Genomic DNA, 12,105 nt, shown 5'->3' on the forward strand with positions numbered 1-12,105 from the left:
ATAGTCACGAAAAAAAAAACAAAAACATAAGCTGATTAACAACAAAAACAAAACTAATGAATATCTTAATAAGTTTCTGAGAATATATTATGAATATATTTTTCATATAAGTTTAAGGCGAAAAAAAAAACAATTTGCAATACAATAAATGTAATTGATTATATATTATTACTATTATTATGATTATTATATACAGACATTAGTGCATATATATGTATACATTATTATGGAAAAAAACAACAGCAACAACAGAAAAAAGGACGTAAACTAAGAGACAAATAAAGAAACTTATAAAAGTATTATTACTAATAAATTGGAATAAAAAAACAAGAAAATATGAACAAATACTTGTATACAATTGATGATTGAACTTTTAATTGGATACACTGAAGTGGCGATCAATAAAGGTAAGTATATTATGCTTTAATAATTATGAAGTGGTAGTCTATTTATAACGTATTAACATTTCATTAGAAAGGTGTGTGAGAAATACCAGAGCAGGACATTTTATGTATATAAGAGTGATACTATATATAACGAATATATATATATATATATATCATATGAAATGCTGGTGTTTCTACAGGAGAGCTGTAGGCTGCTATTGTGTTTTAAATCCAAAGATGATACAAGGATACCGATTCCAACATACGGGAAAAAACTTATGTTATAATAGTACCTTGAATATACCGAAAAAGACGTGAGAAAAGATGATTACTTTATAGAAGGATAAACGTTTTATGGAGATATATCAAAACGGGGATCAATCTTGATAATTTTGGGTATTGAAATTTGACAGCCAATGATAATACAAATTACAGCCAAAAGTGTCTATAATACCGACTTTTGTCAACTTAAACATTATTAGTACAGAGATGGGAGTACCCTTATATCTGGGCTAATATTTAGTACTAGGATGTGCTATACAGTGAGAACCCAGCCAATTCGGTTGAAAAACGTATCGAAAATACCGAACATTAGGTCAAAATCCCCAAAATACTAAATATTGGGAGGAACCGTTATATGGGGGCTACACCAAAGCGTGGACCGATACATTCTGTTTGCAATACGAAGCACCCTAAGAGTACTAACAATGTCTGTGGAAAATGATTTCCACATACAAACGGACAGAGGAACACACATACATCGACATAGAAGTGATATGTAGGGAATTTGGTGCACCATTTACATAAAATCGAACAAAACTATATATGGGAGCTACATCTAAATTTGAACCGATTTCCACGAAACTTGACACACATCGTTCCGGACCTAATTCAGTACTCTATGCCATATTTCGTGCAAATCGAGGGATGTATAGGGACTTTAATGCACCATTTACATAAAATCAGACAAAACTATATATGGTAGCTATATCTAAATCTGAACCGATTTTCAAGAAATTTGACACACATCGTTCCGGACCTAATTCAGTACTCTGTGCCAAATTTCGTGCAAATCGAGAGATATATAGGGACTTTGATGCCTATATCGGACGAAAATATATATGGGAGCTATATCTAAATCTTAACCGATTTCAATAGGGTTCGTCCCTGGGCCAAATAAGTGACTTATGCCAAATTTCATCCAAATCGGATCATAAATGCGACCTGTTCTTTGTTTACAATTTAACATCTACAGACGGACAGACGGCCGGACGAACATTTATAAATCGACTCAGAAAGTGGTTCTACGCATATTCTCAAAAGGAACCATGTGTCTATCTCGTTTCCTTTTGCTTGTTACAAACATATGCACAAAGACAATGAGGGGGCGAATATTAATAATTTTTAGGAGGGAGGTTTGTTACCATATAGGACTGCAAAGAAACTAAGGATTTTGTTGGAAAACGCGTTCAAGAACCCCAAAATACCGAAAATTGGGGAGTACCCTTATATGGGGCTACCCGAAAAAATTGACCTATAGTGGAAAGATTTACCACCCAATAAGAATTCGAAGTACTAAATTACAGCCAATTCGGTCGAAAAATACGATCAGAACCCCCAAAATACCTAAAATTTGGGGGTACTGTTATATGGGAACTACCAGAAAAAGTGGACCAACATTTATAATTTCTAGTGGAGTAATTTGCTGCCCAAAAATAAACCAATATACGAAATTTCAGCGAATTTATTAAAAAACGCGCCCAAGAACCCCAAAATGCCGAAAATTGGGGGAACTTTTATAGGGGGGCTATCCGAAAAAATTGACTTCTATTTATACCCTTTACCACACTGTGGTACAGGGTATTATGTCTTTGTGCATATGTATCCCAGTAGTTCGAGTAACTGGTTATGAACTGGTTATTTTACTAATTACCTGTAACTACCACTAGTTACCTCTTCATGCCCTAGACTGGTGAATTTAACATGGGTGTGTCATTGGGGAAGTCAATTGTCCCCTGCCTGCGTTACCAGTATACAGTCATTTCGGTAGTAAAAAATGATTGTATATTTGACTAGTGTTTTATAGTCAGTTACTTGGGTAGATACAAACTATAAATAAAATGCGTAGTTACTTATGTATAGAAAATTAGATGTATAACAGTTTGAAAAATTACAATTTATTCTGTACAAAAATATTTGTTATAACAGAGTATTGTATACATATATATTGTTTGATCCATCTGAAAGTCCATAGTTCACGATTCTTTTGACGGCCGAGTGCTTTTCAAATATGTCTCCCTGGCTAAATAGATTTATCTGAAATAAACGATTTAGAAACATTTTAAGTTAGAAGTCCTATATAAAGCTTTTTTTGTTAGAGAAAACTTACTTATAGAAAATCGACAGTATACCCCTTGAGCATCTAGTTATGCGTTGAGGATCTCTACGGAGCGACAACTCTTCCTCTTCACAGAAGGCATGTCAATACTTCTTTAGGAATATATTTAATTTGAAGAATCTGTCAATCTGTGGGGGCTTTTGAAATCTGGAAATGAAGCCTGTATAAGGATTACATTGATCTATATTGTGTTACAAAAAACTTACCTTCGATTTATCATCTGTATTTTATTTGAATATTGAAATTTTATTTTTTTTACGGAAAACACATTTCTATTTGATTTTTGCTCTTAAAATTCCGAAAATTTCTAAAAAGTCTAAACAAAATGACAGAACAATTCTTCTGTTTTTTTTTATATTCATACTCGATTCATTACCAGTAACTACTGAATTGGAATGATATACCTAGACAACTTTTTCAATCGACAAATAAATTCAACATTCAATTTTGTGTCCCTTTTTGGGGTATAAAGAAACTAGAACTCCAAGTAACTAGTTATATAACCATATATCAACAGACAATTGATATTTTTTGAACAACTGGGATGTAACAGGCAAAAATAATCGAGATAGACCCATGGTTCCATTTGAGAATATGCATAGAATCACTTTCTGAGTCGATTTATGCATGTCCGTCCGTCTGTTAGGTAATGGTGCTCCATTTGCACGAATTTTGGCATAGCTTATTGAATTATGTGTAGAATGATGTGTACACCTCCTATATATATTTTCGTCCGATTTTAAGTAAATTGTGCACTAAAGATCCACAGCTAGGCCGATTGACACAACGTACTGAAATTAATATAAATTAATCTCTGGCAAGTTTGCTTCATATCGGTTCAGATATAGATATATCGTAGCTTCCATATATAATTTCGACTTATTTATTGAGATTAAATTTTAAACAGTGCAGCATACCCAATAGCGTGTGTCAAGTTTGCTTTAAATCGATTTACACAAATCTGTCCCACTGTGCGCAAACGACTCTAAACTTGCCCAAACGAAAAGAAATTTAGCATTGTTTCCAGAAAGACATAAAAATCACATTTTAATTTCGTTCAATTTCATGTCAAAACTCCTTCAAAAAGGCGACGTCTTTTCGGATACATATGTAGAATATACCCAAAGTGGTGAAGGGTATTATATAGTCGGCCCAGTCCGACTTTACTACTTTCCTTACTGGTTTTAATTTTTCGTAGGGAGATTTTCTACCCAATAAGAACTCAAAGTATCAAATTTCAGCACATTCTGTCGAAAAATGCGACCAAAATTCAGATGAAAAACAAATTCAGTTGAAAAACGCGCTCAAGAACCTCAAAATACCGAAAATTGGGGGGTATCCTTATATGGCAGCTATATAGCCCAAAAAAAGGTTTTCAAATGAATGCATTATCAAATCATAATATTTGTACCGAACATATATTTAGTGTTGGTCTTAACTGTACATAGCTTATTATTTTGAGGCCGACGATTGAATTGATTGCTGATGCATACTTTCATTGAATGTATAGTCGTTTTCTACAAGAGTGAATTTTTGAACACTGAATTCGAAAAATGTTCGGGTTTTGTTTGCTAAAAAAGTTCTAAGTAGCCACAGTCAAGGAGCTTAGTCTTCATTGTAAGCTTTGGTTGTGTGTTCTCAATTATGTTGTAGTGGTTCATTATTATTTTGTAGATGCTTACATTATCGAGAAGCTTTAGCTTTGCTTGCTAATATGTTTTGTAATGTGTTGCTATTTGTTGCATTATTGTTATTTTGAGGATGAATTTAGCATGCAATGTGGTAATTTTCGGTGTTTTTGCTATTTTGGAGTTAGTATTTTACCCAGGTTGCAAACGGAATGGCAAAATTTAAAATATATTCCACCTTATGGTGGAGGGTATAATAAATTTCGTTCAATTAGGACCATTTTTGTGGGAGTTAGAGAGATTTCAAACTGAAATTTTAATGTTTTTACTTGGGGTTAGGGTAGTATGTATGGCAGCTTCCGAATAAAACACAGGAATATAGAAATATATCATGGACCTATATCAAACATTTCTGCGAAGATGACTTCAAAACACCGAAACTTAGTCTTGACGTTTATTTAAAAACATGGAAACAAAAGTCAAAATTTTTTTTACTCACCAAGAACTCAATGTAACAAATTACAGCACATTGATGGAGAGTATAAAAAACTAACAAATGAAAACATGTGTGGTACGATTATTCAAACGGTATTTTGCATACTAACTGAGGCTATAATACTATCCGCGGACCTCGCTGTCTAAAGATACTAGAATACACAAATTACCTATTGACCTTTTATCCCCTTAAATTTAGTATACATTTATTTCTGTTATTCGCAAACCTCTGCCACAAAACGCAACACACAACAATTTACCCTTTATTATTATGAACAAATTTATGATTCCTTTGGGATTATTTATCTATGTATGAATGACCTGAAATTACCTCGCCATCATTGTTCATCGTCGAACAATGATGCGTTCAGGCCCTAATAGAAAATATATAAAAATGTGTACATACATACATTTTATGGAATTCTATAAAACAAAGGCTATTGTTTCTGTGAATTCTTAAAATGTAAAAATATAAATCGGTCTAACGACTAAATGGAGGAAATATTTATTATGAAAAATATTTGGACTGTAATAAATATAGGTACATACGAGTATATAGATATTTTGATGTATTGTAAAATTCAATTGAAATATGCAACTCTAGTAACAGTGAAATTTATTTTTATATTTCAGAGAAATGTATTAGAAAAAAAAATTATTATTTAAATCGGTAAATTATTTCAATATAATTCCAAAGAATTTTATATGTGGGTAGATTGAAATGTAGGTCATTGAGGGATAACAGTTTTTCATTGGTATTCGTTGTTTAGACATTTTGAAAAAATTGTGAACGAATTAACAAACAAATAAAATAAATGCTTTCATGTATTTTAGGAGATAACATTAACATTTTATTTTTAAACTCATTTATCCAAAATCTATAATATATGTACATTGTTGTGTTTACCCTTAACCCTTTTAACCCCTAATTTTTTTCGTGGCCATAGAACGATGTTCTGTGCTTAGATTTAATGTCACTATCTTTAATTGGATATGAACCGAATTTGACGTCACTAAAGAAATGCAAAATCGACGGAAAAACCTCTTTAAATTATTCTGTAGGTTCTTCTTTGCAAAAATCAAAAGATACTGTGTTTCGTTTATGTCGGATCAAATTTAGACACAGCTACTTATGTAGCATCGACCGATTTCAGGCAATTGATACACAAATGTCCAGTGATTTAAGACGAGACGTAATTTTGCACAGCGTATCAAATTGAGGCAAAAATGGCATCTATATACAGTAAAAACTCGTTAATCCGGATAATTGATTGCAGACCCCAATCCCGATTACCGAGATTTCCGGATTATCGAGTTTTATTAATTGGTTTAAATTTATATTAATGTGGTGATAATTTAAGTATTTTTATGTTTTTATTAAAAATGAAAATTATTAATTTCAAAAATATGATTTTTGAATATAATAGGTACCATTTTCAATTAAATTTGCAACGATTTTTTTTATTAAAATAAAAAGTAACGTATCTTTACAATCCGGATTTTTGAGTCAAATAGGTCAATCAATCCGGATTATAGGATACGCAATGGGTTGTGAAATGCAGTCCGGATTACCGAATAATCCGGATTGTCGAGGTCCGGATTATCAAGTTTATACTGTATATAAAAATCAATTTCTGTTTGTTTGTTTGATCAGTGTTAGCTATAGACTCCTAAACTACTGAACGGATTTTCATGAAATTTTCACAGTCGATTTTTGAGTACATTTGTGGTAACATAGGGTACTTAATTGTTTGATGGGGGCAGGGGAAACAGTAACCCCCATACAAATTGCCCCCTTTTTAGATCAGAATTGGCCATTATAGCAAAGAATTGGAATTGACAATTATAGCAAATTGTTAGTAAATATACCAAAAACAGATGTTTACTAAGTTCATAAACCACCTTTATGTAGGTGTTGCCAATTTCCAATATGTTGTTATGAAAATGATAAAGATGGAAATATCTGAATCAAAAAAGTGATACTGATGGCAGTGTTCGTACAATTCGAGTAGGCAAAGATTTAAATAATGTCGACTCTATATACTAAATAGTACTGTACACATTACTGATGACAGAATTCGTAAAATTTGAGCAGGAAACGATTTAAATAATTTGGACTGTATACACAAATTAGTACTGTACACACTTTTTCCCTCTTTATACCCATCACCAAACTGTGTTTCAGGGTATTATGACTTTGTGCATGTGTTTGTAACAGGCAAAAGAAATCGAGATAGACCCATGGTTCATTTTGAGAATAAGCATAGAACAGGGATGCGACATGAAATTATTCATATTGTACTGGCTTTCAATAAAAAGTGTAATTTTTTTATTCCGATTGTACTTTTGACATATTTTTTAATAAAATTTTTATTGTTATTAACAATTAATAAAAACATACATAAAAATTAATTAAGATTTGAAGCAGTCGATGCATGTATTATGTTCCTTTCTTTCCTTTCCTTTCCACATTTGTAGATGAATGTGGAATAAAAATTTGTGATATATAAGGAAACATATATAGCATTTCCACATTAAATGAAACCTTTTACAAATTAAATGAACCCTTTTCCAAATTAAATGAAACCTTTTCCAAATTAAATGAAACCTTTTCCAAATTAAATGAAACCTTTTCCACTTGAAATGAAACCTTTTACAAATAGAATGAAACCTTTTCCAATTGAAATGAAACCTTTTACAAATAGAATGAAACTTTTTCCAAATTAAATGAAACCTTTATTCTTATATAAGGAAATATAATATTTGCACTAATTTTAAACCAATATTTGAAAATTAGATCAAAGAATATTAACAACTATAGTTGTATGGCTATGTAATTAACATAAATATTCTTTAATTCGGTGTGATTTCATTTAATATCTTTACTACATAAAACTAAATAAATAGTAATACAAACTGGGGTATTTCTTGACATTTTAATAAATAAATATTTAAGAACAAGAATTGAATACCCGGTCCTAAATGCGAAATACATATTTGACTTAATAAATTGTTGATGATAAGGTAACTGCTTATCTTAATGAAGGGGTTCCCGACTTGCAGCTTGTGGGATTTTCAAAACCATGTCCATAACGTAGCCTGCATAAACATAAATTACAAAAAAACATTTATAAGAAGATACAAACAAAATTTTGGAACATTGAAGGAAAATACGCGTGGAGGAAATAGAACTAAGTTGTTGACACCACAAGTTTTAAGTCTGATCGAGTTCTATATAGAAAGTCAACCTGGAATTACCCTCAAAGCCATAAAAACTAAACTGTTGAGAGAAAATGATATAAATATTTCCACAAGCTGCATAGAATATGGATTACGGAAATTAAAAATTACGTTGAAGATGGCCTCTATTGAAATAGAACGAAAGAATGACTCCAGAACATTAGGCTTGAGACAAAAATATGCTCAAGACTTTACAAAATGGATACCCCAACGAGGAGAAAAATTAATATTCATTGATGAGTGTGGATTTAATCTTCACATACGAAGAACCCAAGCCCGTTCAAAACAAGGAACAAGAGCACACATTGTGTTGCCTACGGTCAGAGGTCGTAATGTCACTATAATTGCAGCAATAAACAACGCGGGAGTTGTACATCACACAATCGTTTCTAATTCCAGTGTCAATGCAGACAGATTTAAATTATTTATAGAATTTTTTTTTTTGAGAAAATCAATCCAGAGTTGGAAAATAACGCTCAAATACACAAGCGACATGACATAAAAAATTTGATCGAATCCAAAAGATGCAACCTTAAATTCTTACCGCCTTATTCTCCAATGCTAAATCCAATCGAAAATGCATTTTCAAAAATAAAATTATGTCCAAGAGCTGAGCTGTGTGACGTTTCAATGGAACATAACATTGTTGATGTAATCGAGCGAAGTATTCAAAAGCTTACTCGGCAAGATTGTTCTAACTACGTTATGGACATGGTTTTGAAAATCCCACAAGCTGCAAGTCGGGAACCCCTTCATTAAGATAAGCAGTTACCTTATCATCAACAATTTATTAAGTCAAATATGTATTTCGCATTTAGGACCGGGTATTCAATTCTTGTTCTTAAATATTTATTTATTAAAATGTCAAGAAATACCCCAGTTTGTATTACTATTTATTTAGTTTTATGTAGTAAAGATATTAAATGAAATCACACCGAATTAAAGAATATTTATGTTAATTACATAGCCATACAACTATAGTTTTTAATATTCTTTGATTTAATTTTCAAATATTGGTTTAAAATTAGTGCAAATATTATATTTCCTTAGATAAGAATAAAGGTTTCATTTAATTTGGAAAAAGTTTCATTCTATTTGTAAAAGGTTTCATTTCAATTGGAAAAGGTTTCATTCTATTTGTAAAAGGTTTCATTTCAAGTGGAAAAGGTTTCATTTAATTTGGAAAAGGTTTCATTTAATTTGGAAAAGGTTTCATTTAATTTGGAAAAGGGTTCATTTAATTTGGAAAAGGGTTCATTTAATTTGTAAAAGGTTTCATTTAATGTGGAAATGCTATATAAACATATTTGATATTATTTATTTTTTTGTACATATTGCAAGAACAAAAATAACAGTAACCAGTAAGTAAAGTAGTAAAGTCGGACTGGGCCGACTATATGATAGCCTTTACCACTTTGGGTATATTGTACATATGTATCCTAACAATTGCATGTCTATGTTTCCTCTTTCTCCAACCTATCCAAACTTTAATTTCATTCGAGCAGATTTAGAGCCGTCTGCGTAACATGGGGAAAATTTATGGAAAAGATATTTATAGCAAAATTGGTACACGCTATTCGGTACGCCGCGTTGTTAAAAATATAATCTATATGTGGGAGCTATATCTAAATCGAAGGATATATATAGGGACCTTGGTGCACCATTTACATAAAATCGGACGAAAATATATATGGGAGATATGTCGAAATCTAAACCGATTTTTCCGAAACTCACCACTCATCATTCTAGAGTCAACTAAGCACGCTATGCGAAATTTCGTGCAAATCGAATGATACAAAGGGACTTTGGTGCACTATTTACCGAAAATCGGACGAACATATAATATATATATGGGAGCTATATCTAAATCTGAACCGATTTCCACAAAATTTAACACACATCGTTATCTTACTTCAGTACGCTGTGCCAAATTTCGTGTAAATCGAAGGATATATAGGGACGTTGGTACATCATTTACATAAAATCGGACGAACATATATATGGGAGCTATATCGAAATCTCGACCGATTTTCCCGAAACTCACCAATCATCATTCTAGACTCAATTTCGGTCCCATATATAGATTTAGATATAGCTCCCTATATATAGTTTCGCCCGATTTTAGGTAAATGGTGCACCAAAGCCTCTGAAAATCATTCGATTTACACGAATTTTGGCAAAGCGGACTGAATTAAGTCTAGAATAATGTGTGCAAAGTTTCGTGAAAATCGGTTCAGATTTAGATATAGCTCCCATATATATTTTCGTCCGATTTTATGTAAATGGTGCACTAAAGCCCCTGAAAATCATTCGATTTGGACGAATTTTGGCATAGCGTACTGAATTAAGTCTAGAATAGTCTAGCAAAGTTTCGTGAAAATCTGTTCAGATTTAGATGTAGATTACATATATATGTTCGTCCGATATAAATTAATCTCTGGTAATTTCCTTGAATTCGGTTCATGAAAAATTTACACCATGTAATCAATGGATGTCTGATTGAGATTAAATTTTAAACCGAGCAATATACCAAATAGCGTGTGTCAAGTTTGCTTTAAATCGATTTACAAAATTAAGCATAGGTTGCAGAATGACATGTGTAGGGATTGATGTTAGTCGGTTTAGATATAGATAAATTTCACATATTTAAATTCGTTCAATTTCATGTCAATGTTCCTTCAAAATGGCGACGTCTGTTAGGATACATTTTAGAATATACCCAAAATGGTGAAGGGTATCATATAGTCGGCCCAGTCCGAATTTACTGCTTGCCTTATTGTTTTTTTTCAGTTTGTGAAAACATATTTACTTTGGAAAAAATATTATTTGGCTTAAAAAACACCGAAGTGAATATTGTGAATTTTAATTATAAATCGCTTGATCATCTAGAAGGCACGTTAAAAGTCGGAGACTGGGATATGATAAATTTAGATACACCTTTATTACTGATAACCTATTACTGATAACAAAAACATCCACCTAAGTCGTTTTATGTACTGCGTTCTGTGCATTATTTTCATGTACATTTTTTCAAACCAAAAGCTTTGGGATTTTGTTCTAATAATCATAACTCCTCATCATTCAATATATTCCTTGATCAGCGCAAAATTATTGTTGTCCACCAACTGTTTTAGCGGGGAAAGACTGCAACACTTTGCGTAGAATGTTAACTGCTCTTATACGGACTTGGAGTGTATTCGGGATCCATTAATTTGCATGTTAATAAGCTAAAGCGAATTATTAATACCATAACACGCTTAATTTATAATCTACGTAGTGACAATCACGTGTCGGAATATGTTACTCGCTTTCTTGGATGTTCTTTTGAAAAAAATTATTCAGTATATATATTACCGTGGACACACACTCCTCTAGAAACCTCAATATTTTGATACCTCGAATTTTGAATATTTGCGCAATGTTGGAATGCACTGCCACTTGAGTTACGGGTTTTCTCACAGCAATAATGCTATACGTTTAAAAATTCTAAGTCAGTTACACATTTCATAGTAAAAATTGCCATATTATGGATGTACTTTTTTGGCCTTTGGAAGGGGCAGCGAAGTGCCACGGGTCCAGCTAGTGGTGAGATAAAAAAACTGCAACCTACTTCATACTGTTGTCATTTCTAAGCCACTCGTCCGACAGCTGTTAAAATCTTTCCAGTGATAGCTCATTATATTGTTTATAAGCGTACAGAAGCATTTTGGTGAGAATTTTCGAAAAAAAAGTTATTCGTGGAATTCAAGCGTGATAGACTGATTTCTTTATATATGGCTGGAAAACCAAGAGTGGCTATCGTTAGAGCACTTCAGCATTTAAATGTGAATAATGTCACAATATTCCATTCGGCAAATATTGGAAAATGAGATCGGGATAAAGCCATTGAATTTTAAAAAGTTCAAAAACTTACACCGCAAAAGAAAGAAAATATACAGCCTTGGACATTCCAACAGTA

The sequence above is a fragment of the Musca vetustissima genome, unplaced genomic scaffold (genome assembly GCF_032173495.1).
Source record: "Musca vetustissima isolate MV318-11 ecotype Yass unplaced genomic scaffold, APGP_CSIRO_Mvet_v1 utg1861, whole genome shotgun sequence".
Taxonomy (NCBI): domain Eukaryota; kingdom Metazoa; phylum Arthropoda; class Insecta; order Diptera; family Muscidae; genus Musca; species Musca vetustissima.